The 22,213-nt window shown below is 55.5% G+C and overlaps 1 protein-coding gene and 1 long non-coding RNA gene across 2 annotated transcripts in view; one reads left to right on the top strand and one right to left on the bottom strand.

Annotated features, from left to right (window-relative positions):
• The window catches only part of IGSF21 (immunoglobin superfamily member 21), a 240,243-nt gene that overhangs the window by 171,967 nt on the left and 46,063 nt on the right, over nt 1–22,213 (top strand). The window lies entirely within an intron of this gene.
• On the bottom strand, nt 17,169–17,718 carry LOC112660165 (uncharacterized). Its single transcript, XR_003136737.2, has 2 exons — nt 17,579–17,718; nt 17,169–17,414 (listed from the first exon to the last, which is right to left on the bottom strand). It is a non-coding gene; the product is annotated as an uncharacterized LOC112660165 (long non-coding RNA).

Genomic DNA, 22,213 nt, shown 5'->3' with positions numbered 1-22,213 from the left:
TGGGTCCTCTTTCCACGCTCGCCACACTGGGGCAGGTGAGGGGTTAGGGACATCGCCATGGTTGGGTCTTGGGGTAGCGAGTGGAAGGCTTTGATGCAGGGGACAGAGATGTGCTCTGTTGAGTTGGCAGCTTCCACTGAGCAGCCTCTCCCCCGCCATGGCCCCCATTCTCTCTTTGCCCACCCCCTCTGCCCATGGGGAGGCCCCTGGGGCTCCCAGAATAGGCCCCTCTCAAAGGTCTCCCCCCACCCCAAGGGAAGAGCTTGCAAAGCTGTCTGCTGCCCTCTGGTGATGCACTGGGGTATTGCAACTGGGGGGGTTCCCCGGCCTGTGCCCCCTCCCCCCAATCACCCAGGATAGGTCTTATCCCTTAAGCACGGGAACCTTCCTTTCTGCATCTCGAGGGCACCAGTGCCCAGCACAGAATGTCAGCAGAGATTTGTTAAATTAATGATCTGACAGGTTATCCAAATGTGGAATTACTATTTCAAACGGTCAGCAAAACTCCTTCCCATCCATCATTTGCTTAAACCCTAACGACAGACCTATAGACTGCAGATCTCAGACCCTATTTGTGGAGATTAGGCTCGGCCCAGGGAGGCAGGGAGGGGAAGAGCCCAAGAGCTGGGAAAGCTCCCCTGTCTCACGCAGAAAGCTCCTGGCCTGGGCGATTTCCCCAGTGAATGGGGCCTGAGCTGATGGAATGGGGGCCTCCCGAGTAGCCCTCCCCTCCTCTGGGGAACAAGTTGCCTTCTACCAAGGGCCTCCCGGAGACAGTGTCTTCACTGCCAGCCACGAGGAACTGCAGACTCATGTCAGACAATGCCCCGGGTCGTGGGGGAGAGGTAGTTCTTATGATGTGTCCCATGCACTGCGACGTTTCCGGTAGGGCTGGCCCTAATTATTCATTTGCCATTTAAAAAATGTTTCTTTGTTAACTGTGGACATCAGGAAACAGAGATGAACAAGGGAGGTAGGGTCCCGGTGCCCCTGGAGCCGACATTCCCCAGGCTGTGCCTGCGACACAGGGAGAGGTCGGGGGAGGGTCCCTCTGGGGTCTGGAGGAAAGATGAAGCAACCACGCAAAGAAAGCTCAGGGAATGAGCATTCTGGCAGAGGCGGAAAGCAAGGGCCTGAGCTGGGAGCCGGCTTGATGTGTTAGTGAAGGGCAGAGAGAAGCCGAGTGGCTGTCAAGTGATGAGCCCTGCAAGGAGTGTGGGGGAGGAGAGGTGGGAAGTCTGCAGAGGCCGGATCTCGGGGACCAGGCCTCTTGAACTTGACTGCACACAGGCACTGCTGGCTCAAACTCTGTGGGTGGGGGCGGGGAACCCTGTGAGCCTGTGTTTCTGATCATCTCCCAGGTGACGTCAGAACCTCAGGGACACAGGCCTCAGTTTGCCAAAGCTCCCCAAGGGGATTCCCGGCGGCAGGCAAGTTTGAGAACCACTGTTGTAGCACATTCTGGGCGATCGGAGAGAGTTTGGGGTGTGTCCTAGAAGGGATGAGGAGTCGTTGAGTTGGTCCTGTTCCTATTTTGGGGTTGTGAGAAGATCGGCCTCAGCTGCTGCGGAGGATGTGGGAGTGGAGGCAGGATGCACCTGTCACTGGGGAGCTGGGCAGGTGAGGGGGTGTGCTGGCCAGGCCGGAGCAGCTGGGGTGGGAGAAGGGTCTGGAAGCAGAACTGGAGGGTGAGGCCATCACAGGGAGAGAAGCGGACAGAGGCCATCAGGACCATGGCCAGAGCACGTAGGTGAGGGGGCTCCCTCCTGAGACCTGAGACGGGGAGCCCAGCAAGGACTGGCTGGGGCTGGGACAGGTGCGGAATCCTCAAGTTTGACCTGCGCCAGGTGAGACATGTCCCTGAGACACCCGAGCAAAGACTCCAAGTAGGTCGACGGAAACACAGGGCGAGGGACAGGTCAACAGACAGATTCAGGAGCCACCCGCACACAGATGCCATTTAAAGGCACCGTCCCCTCCCAGACTCAGGATACACCTGCCAGTAGACCTTCCGGCATCACCCAGACCAACCCCCTCATTCTCCAGATGAGAAAACCAAGGCCCAGAGGCTGCAGGCGACTTCCCTGAGGTCACACAGCCAAGTCAGCTCTAGAACCAGGGCCCATCTTCTGACTCCTGGGGAAGCATTTCCGCTCCACAGAGCTCAGCGCGGCTTCGCCTGGACCCCAGCCCGTGGGACAGAGTTGCTGAGAAGACAAATCATTTATGCATCTGCAGTCAGAAAACCAGAGCTGTTAGAAATTATCTACACACACACACACACACACACACACACATCTTTTTCCTTCTAAGTAAAAAATCAGTAACTGGGCTGTCAGCTTTATTACTAATTATGCAACTACTTTATTGCAAGTATTAAAAAAAAATTGAAGGCTAAAAATGTCCAGGAAAGACTTAATTTAGTAAACGGTTCAGAACAAAGTATTTGTCGCCGTGGTATTTCTTCACATTAGAATTTGCTCCGGGTGATTCAGGCCTCCTCTTTAATATATTATTGCAGCCTAATAAAGTTCCCAAGATCTGGGAGAACCTTCTTTGCCTCAGAAGGTAATTTTGTTCCAGGAGGTGAGGGTTGGTTGGGATTGATGGTGAATGGAAGGTCTGGTGAGCCTAAGGGTCCCGGGAAAGTCAGGCAAGGAGACGTGAGCGCACTGCTGAGCACGCGCAAGTGTGCAGTGATGGCGGGTGACCAGATGAATGGAGGATGGAATGAATGAATGAATCAATCAATCAATCAATCCAGGGGGGAGGAGACAATGAGTGAACGGTGGAGCAGTGCCCAGCCGGATCACTGGGTGGTTGCAGAGCTAAGCCTCGGTCAGGGAAAAGGAGTCACCTGCCACTTGCCCTGGAGACAGATAAATGGGAAGGTGGTGGGAGCCATCAGCCTTTTGTACAAAATACGCACCTGTCACCTCCATTTGCAAGTGACACCGGCCACAGCCGAGATGATGAAGCAACACCACGCGAGGCTGCGGGGCAGGGAGGGCTTTCTCATTTTAGAAAAAGCAAAGAGCCAATCAGAGAACTTGAGTGATTTGCTCAAGGTCACAGAGTCCAGGAGCAGTGGAGGAGCCAGGGCCCAGGCTTCCAGGGGTCCAGTCAAGGGCTAGCGGCTCCTTTGCAGCTCCCAACAGCTTGGGTCCTTTCTTTTTTTTCTTTTTTTCTTTTTTTTTTTTTTTTTTTTGCTTGGGTCCTTTCTCAGTGCATCTGGTCTCTCGCTGCCCAGGTGCTTTCTGCACCCGGCAGCCAGAGGGAGCTTTCAGATCATGGCACCTGCTACCTGAAGCCCTGCAAAGGCTTCCCAGCTCCACGGGAGAGAATCCCAGTTTCTTGTAGCTTCAGGGCTACAAGGTCCCAGATGATCCCAACCCCCTGGCCGGCCTCATCACCCACCCCTCTTGCTCCCTGGCCACCCGCTGAGACCTTCAGCCTTGTGGCCAAGCTCATTCCCGCCTCTGGACTTTTGCTCGTGCTTTTCCTCTGCCAGCGATGCTCTTCCCCATCCCAGGTCTCAGATCAGACGTCATGTCTGCGGAGATGCCTCCCCGACACTGCAGGCGATCCCAGGCAGCTCCGTAGCCAGCGGCCAGTAAATACTTCTTTTTTTTTTTTTTTTAAAGATTTATTTATTTATTTATTTATTTATTTATTTATTTATTTATTCGTGATAGACATAGAGGGAGAGAGAGAGAGAGAGGCAGAGACACAGGAGGAGGGAGAAGCAGGCTCCATGCCGGGAGCCTGACGTGGGACTCGATCCCGGGACTCCAGGATCGTGCCCTGGGCCAAAGGCAGGTGCTAAACCGCTGAGCCACCGAGGGATCCCCCAGCAAATACTTCTTATACAGACGGGTGAACTCCTGGTCAGAGGGTTGGCTTATTAGACCACAGGCCTGGCACTGAGACAAGAGCCCAGCGGCCTAGTCCTGAGTCTGCAGGGAGGCTGCGTGTGACTCGGCTTCTCTGAATCTCACTGTCCTTTTTCCAGGGCACGAATGGGAGGGAGCCCTCGGCGATGGGCATCCCTCCCAGCTCTGTCCCTGTCTGCCACTTCCCCTCTGTGCTATCGACGGGAACCGGTGGCGGACCCCATCCCCGGGGTGACGGCGCTCGGTGCACAGCCAGGGCTGGGGCCTGGGAGACGCCTGCAGCTCTGAGACGTGCCGGGAACCCGCCTCGGTGCCCAATGGGGTCCGTGTTCTCGCGTTTGGATTCTCAGGGGAGCGGCAAGTCCTTGCAATGGTGATTTCCTTGTGAGCTGGGCCGACACTCCTAATTATTATTTGGAGAGGCTTGGGGAGGCTCAGTTAATTGATTACATATTTCCTTCCTTGACAGGGCATTTGTTTGGTTGTGTCGTTCTTTTTCCCTTCCCCGGGCAAGTTAATGTTCCTGGGCATGTTGAGTATTTTGTGGGGACCCTGGGACTAAAGCCAGTCATAACTCTCCCCCCACTCGCCAACCCTGCCAGGGGCTTTCAGGCACTTTAATTTAATTTCCCTGGACCTCTGCTCCCCCCATGAGGGTGATGATACAGCCAGAGCCCTGAGATCTGAGGACTAACAGTAAAGCCAAGGCCAGTATTTTTCAAGCTCTTACTGTTGTAAGCAGTTCCCACACATTGACTTGCAGATCCTCGGTGTGAGGGTACTATTACTGTCCTCATCTGTAGGTGAGAGGATGAAGCTTGGAGAGGTTAAGGGACTTGCCCAGGGTCACACCCCGTGAGTGGCTGAGCCAGAGGAGAGGTAAGAGGCAGGACACTGGGCTCTGGCCCGAATCCAAACCCAAGAACCCCCGCAGGGTGCACCCAGAATTTTAAGCAGGTATCAGGCTGGGTCAGGACAGCAGGGAACGGCTGGAGCTCAGGCTGGGGGGCTCAGGATCCCACTCGGTGCCTGGCAGCGAGGGCTCCTCACATTTGCACCACTGCATTGGAGGAGCTGTGGCTAAGCTCTGTCTGGCCTCTGCGTCAGGGGCCCACCAGCCCGGGGAGGGGACCCCTCTCTCTGCTGTGACCCCTGAGCTCCCCTCCCTCTGCCGTCACTGAACCCTGGCCTCTCCCCCAGCTTCTCCCCATTGTGAGTCCTGGAGAAAGAGGAGGAGGTGCCCACAAAAGCTCTGTCTATGGATCTGGGGTCCCCCAAGGGCTCCTCCCAAGCAGAGTTGTGACTTTTGTTGCTTTCATCTTTGGAGCCACAACACGAATTATATCATACAAAATTATAGTAGCACTGGGTCCTCCTATGTGCCAAGGCCGAGTATTTCACTGGTAAAAATTCACCACCATGGAGAAAATGTCACTACTTGTCCCATTTCACAGATAGGATAATTGGGGCCCCAAGAGCTTAAATGTTTTGCCCCAGGTTAAGTACAGGGCAAGGGGCAGAGCCAGGATTTGAACCCAGGCAGCCCACAGCCAGGCTAGACCACAGCACCGCTTCCACTGCTGGCCTGTGAGTTCACTCACTTGTTTGTGTGCCGCGTGAGCGAAGCACCTGGGGAGTCTGGAGGAAGGGGCCGGGCTCTGGGGTTAAGCGGACCAGAATAGGGGGCACAAGGGGTGACCCTTGGGAGCTGCGGGCCATGGTACCTGGTCTCACATCACACCTCCCATGACAAGATGCTCAGTCCTGCCCTGGGTGACGTTCCATCCCCTGCCTCCAGCCGGCTGCCCAACAACAGGCCCGCAGAGGAGGCAAGTGATGAGGGCAGGGCCCCAGGGCGGCCGGGGTGCAGGTGCAGAGGCCTGAGCGTACACACCAGGGCGCCCCGGGAGGGACGGAGCTGATGAGCACAGAGCGGGGCCCAGCAGAGAGCCGATAAGGACAGGCCCGCAGGGAAGAGAGCGCGCCCGGGCTGTGTCTCTGCGCCATTAGCTCTCCGCGCTCTGTTTCTCCCTCGCCTGCCCAGGCTGCGATGCCAGCCTATGAGATCCAGGGTGGGGAGAGGCACATGCAGGCCCTGCCAGCTGCTCTGGCTGCTGATGGGCCAAGGGGGGCCCTGGACTCATCATAAATCTCCTTTCGATGCCGCTAAGTGCCCCCAGCCCTGGCCATGGCTGCCTGCACCTCACCCTCCGCTCAGCGGCCCTCCATCCCCAGCCTCCCAGAGGCCAACAGAAGCAACTCCAGATGCCTCCGTCCAACTTCCGAGGCTCTGCCCTGGGGGTCCCCATCTATTTATTTCCCTTTTACATGAAGATATAACATGCACACAGTACAGCGCTTAATGTAGAGGGCCCAGCTCAGGGAACCACACACGTACGGCCCAGTGCCCGCCCGCCGTGCGGGGACGTAACACATTCCCAGCACCCCACACGGGGTCCTTCCCCCAAGAGGGAAACGCGATTCTAACATCTGAACAAACTCTGACTAGCTTCTCCCGGGCTCGTGTTGCACACACATAGGATTGCACCTTCTGTGTCTGGCTCCTTCGGCCCGGCCTGACGTCTGGGAGACCTGTCTGCAGGGCCGGGTCATGTGTCAGTGGATGATCCTTTTTCATCGCTGTGAACTACTCCATTGTGTGGCGAGATTACAGTCGCTTTATCCATTCTCCTGTGCGGGGACGTTGGGGTTGTAGCTTCTAGTTTGTTTGTTTTTTTTAAGATTTTATTTATTTATTCATGAGAGACACAGAGAGAGAGAGAGAGGCAGAGACACAGGCAGAGGGAGAAGCAGGCTCCATGCACCGGGAGCCCGACGTGGGACTCGATCCTGAGTCTCCAGGATCAGGCCCTGGACCAAAGGCGGCGCCAAACCGCTGAGCCACCAGGGCTGCCCTGTTGCTTCTAGTTTTGAGCAATGACAAGTAAAGTGGCCTTGAACATGAGCGGGTGTTCGTATCTCTCGGATGCATCCCTAGGAGAGGGGATGCAGGAGCGTAGGGGAGGCTGAGGCCCGACTGCAGTGGGGGCAGCCTGTATTAATTTGCGAGGCCGCCATCACAAGCTGCATGTCTTAAAACAACAGAAGTATATGTGTTCATAGTTCTGGAGCCTTGAAGTGTGAAACCAAGGTGTCAGCAGAGCCATGCTGCCTCTGAAAGCTCTAGGGAAAAGTCATACCTCACCCCTTCCCGGCATCCGGTGGTGGCCGGCAGGCCTTGGCTTGTGGGCGCCTCTCTCCATTCTCCACCTCTGTCCTCACGTAGCATCTGCGCTCCGGGTCTGTGCCTCTGTGACCAAACTTCCCTCTTATAAGGACACCAGACACTGCATTAGGGCCCACCTAATCCAGGATGACCTCTGCTTCCCTTACATCTACAAAATATCCTATTCCCAAATGAGCTCTCATTCACAGGTACCGAGAGTTAGGATGTCAGCAGATCTTTTGGAAGGACACAGTTCAACCTACGACACTGCCTGTTTCCCCAAGGGCTTTTCCCCTTTTCAGAGCCCTGCCAGCAAGGTCTGAAAGTTCCAGATGCCCCCACTACCTATGCATTCCCACCCTTGGTCCAGCCATAAGGGTGACCCCATTTCTTAAAGCTCCCACCGTGCTTCTCTGCCACCCACCACCTGTGCCTGTCTGCCCTCTTCCACCAATCCTTCCAGAACAGACTCACACATTTCTGCCCCTGGGAATCTGCCCTGAGACCTCTACCCAGGCTAAATAGGCACCCCCTTGTCTCCAAACCCAGGTGAACAAGTACCTGACCTTTCTGCAGTTTCTTTGCCTGGAATGTTCCAGATGTCCACAAGTCTTCCTCCTCCGGTCCGTCCCTGTCTCTGCTCAGATGTCACCTCTGTGGAGAGGCCTTCCATAACCACTTTGTCTAAAACAGCAACCCATCACTATCATTACTCTGCCTCCCCCACCCCCCATAGAATATGTCTATGTAAATTCCTGGTGTTATGTGATACATACGTACAAGCAGGCTTGTTTATGGTGTCCCTCTGCCCTCCAGAAATCACCATTCCTCCCCTCTCTTGCTCTCCTGCTCCATCCCCAGCACCTGGAAGGCTGCCTGGGCAATCAATAAGTCCTTGTTAAATAAGTGAATAACGGGGTCTGTAGAATGGAGTGAGAGCACCTGCTTGCCTGAGGAGAGTGGCTGCTGGGAGATGAAATGAGATCTCGCTCGGTCAGGTTCTAGCACAGTAGCAACGAACTCCATCCATGTGGCTGCTGTATTACTGTCTTACCGCCTCCGCCACCGTTCACCATAAACCTAGTGGCTTCAAATGCCACAAGTTCGCATTTTACGATTCCAGACGTCAGAAGTCTGAAATGGGTCTCCCTGAGCTAAGATCAGAGGCCAGGAGGATTGAGTTCCTTCTGGAAGCTCCAGGAAAGAGCCTGTTTCTTTGCCTCTTGAGGCTTCTGCAAGTGTCCACAGCCTGGGCCTGTAGCCCCCTGCAGCAGTGGCATTGCGCCAACCTGTGCCTTTGTTGCCACCTCTTCTTTCCCGAGCCTGCCCCTCCTGTCCCTCTCTGCTGGGGACTCTTGTGATTTCATAGTCCAGGAGAGTCTCCCCATCTCGGGATCCTCAACCACATCTGCGAGGGCCCTTTGACCATGTGTAGGATGCAAGGACCAGCCCCTTCCTCTTTTCTCCACTGGTTCCCCCTCCGGGGTCTGGTGCACGGTAGGTGCTCAGGAACTTGGCGTGGACTCCTTGAGAGCAAGAAGCTCTGCCATCCATTCTCATGCTCCCACCGTCCTGGGCTGGCCGGGCGGGCTGAGCCTCTCAAAGGCATCTGTTGAATGGAGCAGACCCACTGGGTGCTGTGTGGGGCCGGCACAGAGACCACCTGGGCAGAGAAGGGGGGCGTCTGGGGAGGAGGAGGCCGATGGGGCAGAGGAAGCAGAAGGCATTGCAGCTGGAGAGGGAAGAGGTGGCCAGCTCATGCGGGTTTTGGGCTCCAAATGAAAGGGCTTGAGGTATCATGGAACTGAATCTTTGTTGGGCATAATCAAGCCAAATATAAGGCACCTTTAGGACAGGAGATGACATGATAGAGTCTCCTTGCGCTAGGCTTCTGGTGTCTGAATCCCAGCTCCGCCAAACTGGCTATGGGACTCTAGGCGGGGCCTCAGTTTCCCCCCTTTCTAAACCGGGACTGACGATAACAGTACCTAGCTCGTAGAATGCTCTTGAAGCTTAAATGGGTTCATAAAGCTCTTGGAACTGGCCCAGGGCACAGGAAGTAGAAGCGGGTGACGATTAAGGGCTACGCACCTTACACAGCAGTCGGCCTCTGACACATTCACCCCACACCCTTTACTGAATGCCCGTGATGAGCCGGGCATGGTGCTGGGCCCTCGGGAGACAGTGGTGACCGACGCCACCCAGGCCCTGCTTCCGCAGGGCTCTCCATTACCACTGATGGGAGAGGGATCTTTATTGCTCCCATTTCACAGGTGGGACCACTGAGACTGACCTGCACCGAGCACTGGCGGTCACGTGACTAGAAGGCAGAGGTGCCGACCTGGAAGACTGGACAGTCTGCGCTCTGCGCGGACCCCTGTCCTCTGTCGTGTCCTGATTCACACCCCTGGTGCCCAGCGCCCTGGAACTCTGCCCTGAGTCTTTCTGGAAAACTTGGAAGCGGCTCTGAAGCAGGGGTCTCTTGCCTTATTACGGCCCGTCTCGGGAAGACGTGAAAATTGGGCTAGGATCAAATTAGACCCATGTTGTGGTATAACTTTCTACAATCCCCATAAAGCTAATAAACTAATAAATTAGACGGAATGAAAATATCATCGGGCAGGACTACACACTAACGCGTGGCCATAATTACTCCCACGGCCGAGGCCAATTTCTCAAATTTCGCCTTGGCCAACTTTCCTCAGCTCACCGTGTCCCTAATAAGGCATAACTCACTCTATAAACATTAAATTGACTTATTTATTTTAAATTACAGTGGAGCTGAAAACCACCTTGATAAACCTATTCTCATGCATCTGCCTTCTCCTGAACGTACCTCAATGTTTTTTTTTTTAAACAAAGACATTGTGTACTCAGCCGCGGCCCTCCCCTTCCTTCCCCTACCCCTCCTCCTCCTCCCCCTCCTCCCCCTCCTCCTCCCCCTCCTCCCCCTCCTCCTCCCCCTCCTCCTCCTCCTCCTTTCCCTCCTCCCCCTCCTCCTCCTCCCCCTCCTCTCTCTCCTCCTCCTCCTCCTCCTCCCCCAACTACAGACTAGTCTGGCTGCTCTCGCCACATTCCAGCTCTAGAGATTTGACTCTTTCCCTGAAGGCTAGCAGGTCATCCTTCCTGTATAGAGATGATTCGTGCCTCATTAATAGTAGTAACGGTGCTAACGTTTATTGAGTGTGTATGAGCGCTGCTGTGGGCTGGGCCCTCTGCCCCGGCTTCTGTGTACAGGAGCTCGTTGAAGCCTCACAATAAGCCTGTGAGGGTCACCCCCTCACGAGCCCCACTTTGCAGATGAGGGAAAGGGAAACCAGAGAAGTCAAGTGCCTTGCCTGAGGCCACACAGAGAATGACTTGTAGCAGAGCCAGGACCCGGCTGGGGTGGTCTGAGGCCATCTCTCCACCATCCTGTCCCTCAGCAAACTTACACAGAGGCCAATGATGCACCAGGCCTGGGAGAGTGGCTAAGAATTCTGGCTGCAATGAGACACACTTCTCGAGCTATGGGAGGCACTCATAGCCCAGGAGTCCACAAGCATCTACCGGGCCTGGCTGACAGAGGTGAAGGGGGGTGAGGGGCTCGGATGATTTATCAGAGACCATGCTTGGTGGGAAATGGCCAACGAATTAGGAGGAAGGCTTTCCAGGCACAGGGGGGCACAGCAGGGACAAAGGCCAGTGGGGCATCCAGAGATCTATGGCTGGAGTGAAGGCAGGGGAGTGTGAAGTACCATGTGAGAGGAATCTCAGCAGTGGGGCACGTTTGCTCTGATCCAGCTATACCCTCCCAGGCTATTCCCACTCAGCCCCAAGGAGATGATGCCACCGTCAGCTGAGAGCTGTCCATGAGCCAACACAAGCTGGCCCACCTGGAACCACCTAGAACCAAGAAAAGAGAGAAACTCTGGCTCTGGCCAGCACGCTTGGCCACACTTGAATTCAAGGGTTTGATAATATTCTTGCCAGAGAAGAACTTGGAAAGGCCCAGCACCAGGGTGTATTATGTAACTTCCCTGAGGCCTCTCCTCATGTCTGCAATGGGAGTGGTGATGCTTACTTACATCAAGGACATTGAGTGGTTCATGGTAGACACTTAATGTAGACTTGTTAGATGGATGAATGATGGATGAATGGATGATGGATGGATGGATGGATGGATGGATGGATGGATGGTTGGATAGATGGATGGATGAGTGGTAGGTACTGGGATGGATGGATGGATGGATGGATGGTTGGATAGATGGATGGATGAGTGGTAGGTACTGGGATGGATGGATGGATGGATGGATGGATGGATAGATGGTTGGATAGATGGATGGATGAGTGGTGGATACTGGGATGGATGGATGATGGATGGATGGATGAGCAGAGAAATAGATGGACAGATGGATGAATGGGTAGGTGAAAGGACAGACAGATGCACTGAAGATTTAATAAGGTCCTATGTAGAAGCCCGCAGCATGGTATCTGGAACAGAAAAGTCCTTCAGTGTTTGTGAGGTTGGAAGCACACAAAGCCTTGCCACACTCTGGAGTGCAGAGATCCGTGCTTGCCTCTCAGGCTCACTTTCTGAAAGTCCAGGCCCCTGATGAGAAACGCAGATGCAGAGTCAGCCTGAGACAGAAGTATGCCAGGGGCCAGTTGGGGTCCTCAGCCTGTGCCCATCACTGGGCCTGGGCTGTGCCAGCCAATGATGCCGAGCAGTGGGGGTGGGGTGCCCTGGAGAACTTGGGCCCTGTCAGAGCAGAGCTGTCATTGTCCCTTCCTCCAGGCAGGGGCACTGTGAGGGCCAGAGAGTGAGTTTTGGTGTGACTTTTGGCGTGTTACTTAACCTCTCTGTGCTCCAGTTCCCTCAGCTGTAAAATGGAGATGAGATAGACACATAGACACATAGACAGACTACATAATAACAACCACAGGGTGATTAGGGGATTCAGTGGGTCAGCCCGTGTAAGTGCTTATTTAATTTTTTTTTTTTAGATTTTATTTATTTACTCATGAGAGAGAGAGAGAGAGAGAGAGGGAGAGGATAGAGAAAGGCAGAGGGAGAAGTAGGCTCCATGCAGGGAGCCTGACATGGGACTCGATCCCAGGACTCGAGGACCACGCCCTGGGCCGAAGGCAGGTGCTAAACCACTGAGCCACCCAGGCATCCCCTAAGTGTTTATTTAGCACAGTGTCTGGCACACTCTAAGTGCTGTGTGTTCTGTATTATTAGTCAGCAAACTCACTGACCACCTGTATGTGCCTAGCAAAGTTCTAGATATTAGGGACACAGGGGCAGATTGGCTCACAGAGCTAACGTTAAAGGATGGGGCCCACCCTTTGTTCCACTTTGCAGGGCTCATGACATCTCTCTGTACCACTGTCTTCTGGGGTGAACTCTGGCAGCTCAGGGAACCTCACTGAAGCCCCAGTTCGTCATGGGTATGGTGCCCGCCCCTCCGGGTCTTGGTGACAATTAAGAGATGGAATAAGTGAGGCACTTAGAACCAGTACCTTCGCCATACATGGTGGTGTCGTTTGTGCCAGCTTTTTCCAGGACCAGCACCCACCCCTCTGCTCCAGGGTCTGTGAACAGGGAAAGAACTTCTGTCTTTCCGCATCCTGTAACCACAGTCACATCCTATCAGTCACTTTCACAGATCGGGAGGCAGAGCACAGACCTGCCCAAGGTCGCTGCGCTTCCAAGTGGCAGAGCTAAGATTTGACCTCAGGTGACCTCTCTCAGATGCCACCACCTGTGCTTTTGGCCATTAAGCCAACTCCCTAACTCTGAGAATCAGAACCACCAGATTCAAGAGACCTCGAGGCCAGGACAAAGCCTCAAACATCCGAAACCCGTTGGAGAAAATAATTCTCAGTGTTTGGTCTTGAGTGTTGTCGAGAGCAACGCGCACCCATGTTCTCTCCGGGCGGGCCCTGACGGCGCCGTCTTCTGGGACCTCCTGGTCCTTGTCCTTCCCCCACCTGGTCTCTGGGCATGAGTCCACATCCCTACTCAGGCGTCTCAAGGAGCAGCCGGGAGGGCCGAGTGATTGGCAGGCAGCGTAAACACCAATGCTAATGACGGAATAAAAACAGAAAGACAGCTTTGGGGCAGGGCTGGTCTGTGCCATCTCGTTTAGTCCCTCCAAAAGCCCAAAGCCCGCAGGAAACGTACTATTACTGTCCTGAATTTTAAGGTGGGGAAAGGTGGGCACAGATGGGTAGAGTAACCTGCTCGAGGTCACACGGTGCGTCAGTGGAGGAGCTGGGGTTCAGAGCCGGTGCCCTGAGCATCCGTGGGATTCAAGCGGGCGCTGACAGCGGGTCCAGAGAATGCACAGGGACAGGTCCCCCGCAAAGCTAAAGGCCTTCCCCAGAGTCAGGGGGCGGGCATGCTGGCTCTAGGTGGCTCCCCCCAGACCAGGATCGCGGGCCACCCCACACCCAGCTGCTGGCGTCGTCCTGGGCCAGTGCGACCGTTCAATGACATTGCCGTGGGCCTGAGGGACAGCCCCTGCCCCCCTCCAAGCTCCCAGCAGGGTGAACAGTTGCCCCGTTCCTCATTCTCGCGTTTCCAACATCACCACCAAGAACCCGTCTCCTCCTTCCGTTGGCAGTTAGCACGAGGAACAGATGGTGAAGCTTTTGGTGGAGAGTGACGTGTCCGTTCAGATGCGCCCGTCTGCCAGGCCACTGCTCACTTCTGCAGGCCTTGTGTCCGCTGAGGGGTGGGGGTGGGGGTGGGTGCTGGGCTGAGCAGGACTATTCCTGTTTGGCCTGGGTGGGGGTCCAAGGTGCCCACTCCGGGAGCTCGAACCCAACAAGGCTCGAAGCAAGTTGCTCACGCAGGTGGCTATCACCTCAGTGCTTCCAACGGCAGGTTCACCTGAGCCCGGACGGCCCCAGCTCTGCCCTCACTCGCTTGCTGTGTTTCCCCTGGAAGTCTTTCCTCCCCTGGCGTTCTCACGCACAAGCTAGGAGCACCCAGGCCAAAGCCAGCCAGTAAACAAGTTCTGTGTGATCAACCCTGGGAGTTTGTTTTTTTTTTTTTTTAAATAAAAATTCTTAAAAATTAGATCAATGGCAACTTTGGAAAATCGGGAGATTGCACATCCATGCCTTTATTTTTGGCTTTTCTTTAAAAAGGCCGAAGAGGTGCCCTTTAATTCTCCAATTGTAGCAATCTACTGCCATCAGTAGTGGCTGGATTTACACCCGGGAGTCATCTCTCCTCCCCCTGCCCCCCGCAGTGCACCCACTTTCTGTTGTCTGAAACTCTATCTGTTAGTATTCGTTTGGGCTACATGCAACAGAAACCCAAAGTAAATGTGTCTTAAACGAGATAAAAGTCTCTGTTTCCTGAGAGTCTAGGTAGCCCGTCCAGGGCATGCGGGGCCTTCCATGAAGGCAGGGACTCAGGCTCCTGCGCTCCTGGGGCTCCGCGGTGCCTGGCCTTCATTCTCCAGGTCACCTCAGAGCGCAGGAAGGCTGCTCCAGCTCTAGCTCTCGGGACTACATTCCAGCCAGGGGGACCAGGAAGGGGATGCAGAAGGGCACAGCCCCTCCCTCCAGGAGCCCTCAGGACCTCCCAACTGAACACCTGTGTTCCCATCCCATTGGCCAGAAGGTAGTCACATGGCCAGCCCCGTCCTGGGGGTGGCTGGGAAGTGTAGTCTTTGCTTGGGGCGGCCGCGGGTTCCGCTCTCGCGGGTTCTATTACTAGGGAAAGAGAGTCGCTGTTGAATCCCTTCGTGTCCTCACCCAGGAGGCAAGCCTGTGAAGGGGAGACTTTGTCTTTGACTTTGTCTCTGAGCTTCTGCTACTTCACCGTTGCTCATCTCCTAAAGCGCGGCCCAAGGAAGCCGCAAGGAGATGCTGGATGTCACCGTGCCGAGGAAGATTTGTGGTGCTTGATGTCAGCTTGATGTCAGTGATTGTCGATCGCATCCATTCCTGTCCCCGAGGCCCACGTGGCTCCCTGGCTCCCGCCCTGGGTCCCTGCTCCAGGGCCCCCTCCCCTGACCACCCTGCAACTCAACACTAAAAATCCAACCCCCTACCTCCACTCCCAGCACACCCCATCCCTGTCCCGTCTATTTCATATGCACAGAGCCACCGACAAGCGACAAAGCTTGCTTCGTCTGTGGCCCATGTCCCTCGTCTAGGACATCGGCGTCAGGAAGACGGTGATTTTTGTCTGTACCGTTCACAGCCGTATCCCGGCACCTCAGGCCCTGACACATAGTAGGTCCTCAGGAAGCCTACGCCGGGTGAATGTCTGAGTGAACAGATAATGTTCTAGAATGTCTGCTCGGTGCGAGGCACAGCGCTGGGGTGGCAGAGCAGGGAACAAGCTCCCTTCCAGTTTCCACATCCCCATGGCATCGAGCCCAAAACCGAACCCGCTAAGATAAATACCTATTACCTTGGATGGGATCTCGGTGCCAGCGAGAGTCCAGGCGTTTTAATTTTGTTTTGACAAAGGGGCTGATGGGAGAGGCTGGCTGGCTCCTCCGTCTCCCATCTGCCGGCAGCCCCAGGCGCCCTGGCCTGACCTTCCCCACGCTCAGCCCCACATGGCTCAGGACAGTAAAACATAATTGGCCTGCCCTACTTTTTAAGAGAACCCAGATTGAAGGATTGGGTTTTTTGGTGGGCTGACCTGTTTAAGAGCCTTAAGAGGAAGCTGGGAGTTTCAATTTTCCACTGCCAAAGCAAGGCTGTTTTTAGCTCAGCTTTGATGAACCAGCAGGAATCAGGTTCGGCCCCGGGTCACCCATCAGCTGACCTGGTTGGGATAGGCCTCCTGCAAGGCCCCAGGCCCAGCTGCGGGTTTGCAGGGAAAGTTGCGGTTGCCTTTACTCAACCTGGGTAATTGGTCCTGCTCTGCAGCAGCCCTGGGGCCGTCCCAGAGGAGAGAGGGAGCTGCAGGCCACCCTCTCATGTTTTGTCCTCCCGCTGGACTCTTGGAGCCAGACAGACCTGCGCTCCTGCCCCAGGTCTTCCCGGCATCGGCCGCGGGACCTCAGACAAATTGCTTGGCCTGTCTGGGCCTCAGTTTCCTAATCTGCTAAGAGGTTTGTCATTTTGATCTCGCCGGGCGGTTGCAGGTGCTGAATGATAGAATGTCGGCTGGCTGCTGTGTCCATCTCGGACTCTGAGGACATTTCCCCCGCTTGTCTCCCTGCAGGAGGCTGGGCTGATTGATGGCCACACGGGAGGGCCGGAGGGGGGGTGCGGCCGAGGGCGCCTGGCGGACGAAGCCTCTCTGAATTGCAGTGCTTTGGCGTGCCGCCTGCTTGTCCAGGGGTCAGGAACCATGCCTCTGAGCCTCTTTTCTGATCCTTTTGCCAAACTGTGGTCAGAGAGATTGACCTCGGGGCCACTCCGGTCCCAGAGTAGAGGGACCCATGTGATGGATTCTTGCCGGAGTTTGCTTCCAGGAAGAATGTGGTCCCTGCACACGAAGGGGTCTGTTCTCAGCCCCCAGAAGGCACAGCCAGGCCATGAGCTGCCTCGGCTGGCAGGAGGCCCAGAGCCCAAACCACTGCTCTAAAGCCACAGTCTGCCGCCTTGCTTGCCTCCGAGGACCCGGGCGTCCTGCTCCCGCTTCTCTTTCCAGGCTGCAGAGTTTGCGTCCACCCTGCCACTGGCCAGTGACCTTGCAGAAACCTGTGTCACTGCCACCTCGAAAGGCAACGAGCTTGGGGGTTCAGGGCATCAACCCTGGCTGCCAGGGTGAGAGTCCAGCTCTGACATCCTCCAGTTGAGTAAGCGTCAAGTTCTAAACAACAGCCCCGTGCCTCAGTCTCCTTATCTGTGAACTTGGGATGATGCCACTCATGCCTACCTCATGGGGTTGTTGTGAGGATGGGGCTTTACAGATGGGGAAACTGAGGCACAGATATGGAATAACTTGTCCCAGATCACTCAAACTTCAGCATGAGAAAACTGGGAGTACTTGGCACACAGGAAGCTCTATTATTATTATTACTATTAATATCTTATTTCGGAGGGCTTCTAGGAGGGCTGAAAGAGATCAAAGTGCCCAGTGGTGGGTCTTACACATAGTAGGTGCTCAATGAACCATTGACGTGCAGGGATGAATGAGGCATGCATGGTCGGGACCCCTAGAGTTCCTTGACACAGGTCAGCTGTGTTCACTAAACAAGACCAGAGTGATCTCTGGTGCCAGGAAGCGTGCAGAGCCCTGGAAGGCCACCTTCTATGCCTTCCCACTTCTGCTCAAGGCGGGCTTGACTCCAGGACACTCGGGGTCTTCATGATGCCAACTGTCACCACTGCCAAGCAGAGAGGCAAAGACAGAGAGGCAGAGATTTCTGTTAAAAAGTAAAGCTTCCACGGGGATAGAAAGGAGACAGCAGGCACAGCCATGTGCCCCCACCCTTCTGCCTCACTTCTAGATGCCCATCACCCAGCTTTCTTTGTGGTCCCTTTGGCTCACCGCCTGGCTTCTGGCTCCCCACCGCCCAGTGTCTTTCCAGGCAGCACCTGTCCCTTGCCCGGTGCCTGCTGGGCCTGGGATGGCGTGGGGTAAAGACAGGTGGAAGGAACATCCTGAACCTTAGGCCCCTTCCCCGTCCCCCCACCGCCCACCTCCCCACCCAGACCCTGAGCTCAGCACGCTGACCATGAGAAAGGGATCAATCAGAACTTGGAGGAAGAAGTGGTTTCCATGGCAGCAGCAAGAGGCTGGGGAGGAGAGGCCAGGAGAGGAGGGGGAGGGAGAGTGGGGAGGGAGGGTCAGAAGGGGAGGACAGGGGAGGGGCAGGCAGCTGGCCTGAGAGTCAGGAAAACGGGGTGGACGGAGCAAGAGGGGAGATAGAGTGGGCTTCTGGGCCCCCGGGAGCAGCTGAACACGGTGGGAAAGGCCAGGATGGATGGTGCAGTGACCCCCACCTTCCACCTACGGGGCAGTCAAGGAGGCCAGAGCAGCAGGGGCCAGTGAGCCCAGATCTGTCAGCCTCCAGGGTCCCAGCTACTAACCTCCCCGGTATGGGCGGTCTAGGGATCTCAGGCCAGGCTCTGTGGATTTTTCTTTGAGAATGCATCACTGGAAGATAAAATCTGATTGCTGGGAGGCATTTTCCCACCTTGGAAACAGGCCACTTCCAGGGTACCCAATGGGAAGTCACAGCTGCCATCTCGGCAGGAATGAGGGGCCTTCCACGGTGACCACCTCTGACCACCTCTGACCACCTCAGGGCCTCCCTACAGCCCTGATGCAGAAGAGGGCGGTGACCTGCCTGAGGTCACACAGACCTGGCAGCCTGAGCTGGATTGGCATGAGCACCCAGCACCTTTCGGTCCAGGAAGAAGGGAGTGAAATTCTAGAATGTAGGAGGGTGCAGCTCAGGAGTGGACCAGTGGGAGATAAGCCCCTTCCCTTGAAAGGGCCATGGAGGGTCAGAATGGGGCCTCACCTGAGTCCTCACCTGGGACCTCACCTGGGGCCTCACCTGGGGCCTCACCTGGGTCCTCACCTTCCGCTGTCGCTATAATGCGGGGCTGGCCAGAGACCCACAGCACTTGGGTCCCAGTTATACCTCCTTAAGTGCTCACGGCCAGGATTGCCAACCCACAGAGTCTGGGGCCAGCCAGGGCCTGAGATGGGTCCAGACTCCACAGCCTGTGGAGGGAAGCTGGGGGCAGGGCCGGAGGGGGCTGGCATGTTCTGGAACTTCTCCCCTCCTCTGCCGCTGCTCCCCATCATCCCTCCCTACCAGCCCTGCATTTGATTGGAAGCCACAGATGTTTTGCACCCACTGAGACATTTTATGATGGAAACCATTTTCAGATTGAAAGGGGGATGAAAATCACTAATGGCTTTTCAAAGGCCCTGGAAAAAAAAAAAAAAAAAGAGTTCAGGCAGTTTCAGAAAAGAAAGGGGAAAACACACAAGGAAGGAGGTAATGAAACTCTCAGCGCCCAGGGAGGGGCTCGGCCCTTAGCTAAAGGCCTTTTTCTGGCAGCCCCAGGCCTCCTGCCTGGAGCTCCCTCACCTTCTCCACCGCCCCCCCCACCTGGTCCCTGGGTCCCCCAATTCAAGACAGCCTGTTCAACCCTAAGTGGTGCTGCTCAGAGATTCTCAAATGAGCCCACTACATGGAGCTGCCCGGACCCTTGACTGGCTCCCCAGCCGGGGGGGAGGGGGAAGTAGGCTGGAAAGGGATGGGGGGCGGCTCCGGGCTTCCTGGGAGCAGTTCTGAGAGGTCCTTCTCCTGCTGGGTCAGGGGCAAGAGAAGTCGGACCCAAACTCTCCAGCTTTGTGTTGTGAAAAAAGGCACAGGTATTTCAGGACTTGTTGAGCCCCCGACTCACTGAGGCTTCCTGGCTCGAAGCGGCCACAGGTCAGGAGCACCCGTGTGTGCGCCGTGCGAGGGGTCCGTAAGGCGGTTACAGTCCCCGGGCCCCGCATGCAGTGGGCCGTCTGCGGCCCGTTTCCCGGGTCCCTCTCTGGATCAGCTGGTACAGGTGGCCTGGCCTCTCATCCTTGATCTGCCATGAACTGCTGTCTGGCCTAGGGCAGATCTCTCCTCTCTCTTTAGTTTGCTCATTTGTCAAATATAAGGTGACCAGCAGCCTGATTTGCCTGGAGCTGAAGGGTTCCTCGAGCCTGGGAATGGCAGTGCTAAAACGGGCAAAGTCTTAGACGAACCAGGACTGATTGGTCGCCCTGGTTAAGGAGACCAGGCTGGATTGGGAAATCAGCTATTAGGGGCGCCCGGGTGGCTCAGTGCTTGAGCCTTTGGCTCAAGTCGTGATCCCAGGGTCCTGGGATCAAGTTCCACATTGACCTCTTTGTGGGGATCCTGCTTCTCCCTCTGCCTGTGTCTCTGCCTCTCTCACTCTCCAGTGTCTCTCGTGAATCAATAAATAAAATCTTTGGAAAAAAAAAAAAAAGGAAGAAATCTGATATTAAAGGGGCAAAACCCCCAGCCTCCTCCATGTACATCCTGTGCACACAGGACAAGTCTCCCTCCTCCATCAGCGTCTCTGCGTGTACAGTCCCCATGGCTGCCTGCCCAGGGGACACATTTCCCCAGTCTGCTCCTGTCAAGGGCTTGCTGGAGGAGAACCCCCAGGAATTGACCAAAAGGAGGTGAGGGAATTGTTTCTGGGTTTCAGAATGTCCCATCCCCATCCCATCGGGGTTGAGCCTTCTCTCCCCCGCAGGCAGCCTCCCTAGGAAGGTATTAATGACGACAGGTGGCTCAGGTCTTAATCACTTCAGGTGACATTAGCCAAGTTCCCACCAAGCAGAACGAGACCCCACTTGTCCTTGATCTCAGTCCAGGGTCTGGGTTCCACTTTCTGGGGTGAGATTGAGCTTGGACTCACCCTCAGGGGACCAGGAAAGATTGAGAAAGCATCATCTCTCTCAGAGGCTGGAAGACCAGGAGCAGGTGCAGGGTCTGGCTCAGGGGGGGCAGAGTGAGAGGGATGGAGGCCATGCTACCGTGTGCAGCCAGCTTTGTGGGAGCCCCTTGTGGTTTAAAGACCCATGTGGAGCTGCAGGATCTCTCCTCAGATCATTTCTACTCAACGGTACTCACTATAGACACACCCATGTCAAGGCCTTCCAAGCTCTATGTTCTGATACTCGGGGTTTGGTGAAGCCAATGGAAGGGGACCACTGAGTAGTGTGTCTGGTGGGAAGGAGCAGCGTGAAGTGGATGGGTGGACCTATGGGGTGGGGAGAAGGTACCGAGAACCTGAGACTTGGGTTTGCTGGCCAGTGGCAACAGCATCACCTGGGAGCTTCTGAGACCTTCTCAGGCCCTGCACAGACCTCCTAGAATCTGCATTTCAACCAGACCCCGGGAGGGGGGGGGGATTCTTGAGTACATTCAAGTTTGAGGTCTGTAACCCCCGCACCCTCCCAGAGTCTCCGGTAGAGGATCCCACCCCTGGACCAGGCCCTTTCTCACCTGTCCCTGGCTGCTTTCCCACGTCTGCCAGTTGCCACAAAGGCTACGACCCCCGGTAGCCAGGCCATCTCCTAGTACTGGGGTGTCCACGCAGGCACCAGGGCTGTGAAGGGAAAGCCAGAAGCAGCGAGGGCAGCTGGGAAGGGGGAGCAGCCGAAGCTGGCTAAGCAGGTGCACACCTGGGCCACTGGGCCAAACACATAGGTGTTGGGGGGGGGGGGGGCAGGCCAAGAGCTGCCCCGCCCTTCCCAGAGAGCAGCAAACCCTTTCCAAGTGTCTTATTAGCAAACATCCCAAAGGCACCACCCATGGCTGCCAGAGACTTTATGGCCATTTTTATTAGCCCTGCCTCCAGGCTCTGTGGAGATGGAGTGGGCGTCCTACACGAGTTAGCCCAGCGTTGCGGGAGCGTGACCCTGAGCTTGGGAGAGTGAACAGGTGTTTGAGGCAGGGAGAGACTCGGTGGGGGCAGCCAATCAGGCAGCCATGGCAGATGCACGAACTGGAAGACTTCATTACTTCCCACTTGAGATCTTTCCAGCAGGGATGGCAGGGAGCAGAGCTGAGGCAGGCACGAGGCTAATAAGATTGTAGGGGGTGTGTTTAACCTACTTGCACGAAGGAACTGTGTCCCAGCCCCTCGGAAGCTCCGTTTCCATGCAAACAATGGTTACACAAATGAAAAGGATCTCTCTGCTCTTCATTAAAGCAGAGCCTCCAAGGACCAGTCGCTACCTGAATCTCCTCCATTAGCCCGGAATGAGGAACTGCGTAGATAAATGAAGACATCGGAGTTACAAAATGCTTTTTAAGTAGGGGAGATAATAAAAAGTTTGGGCCTGACAAGTCTTCTTATTTAATTGTTGAATTTTGGCAAAAGATGTGAGGCCACACGCTCCCTTTCCTCCCTCCATCCCTTCCCCTTCCTTTCTGGGTCCGGATCAGAGAGAGTGTCAGTCTCACTGAGTTTGGGCTTGATCCTCAGGAGGATGGAAACCCCAGGAAGGTTCTGAGTTGGGGGAGGACCCGTCGGATCGCATCGCGCTGTGATAAGGTCACTCTGGCAGCAGGGTAGGGAGGGGATGGCCTGGAGGGGCCTCTGGCAGGGAGAGCTGACAAGAATGGATACAGGTGGAGAGGTTGCGGGC

This window comes from Canis lupus, chromosome 2 (assembly GCF_003254725.2).
Source record: "Canis lupus dingo isolate Sandy chromosome 2, ASM325472v2, whole genome shotgun sequence".
NCBI lineage: Eukaryota > Metazoa > Chordata > Mammalia > Carnivora > Canidae > Canis > Canis lupus.
Note: the sequence above shows the minus strand (reverse complement) of the source record. Positions and strands in the feature narration are given on the sequence as shown.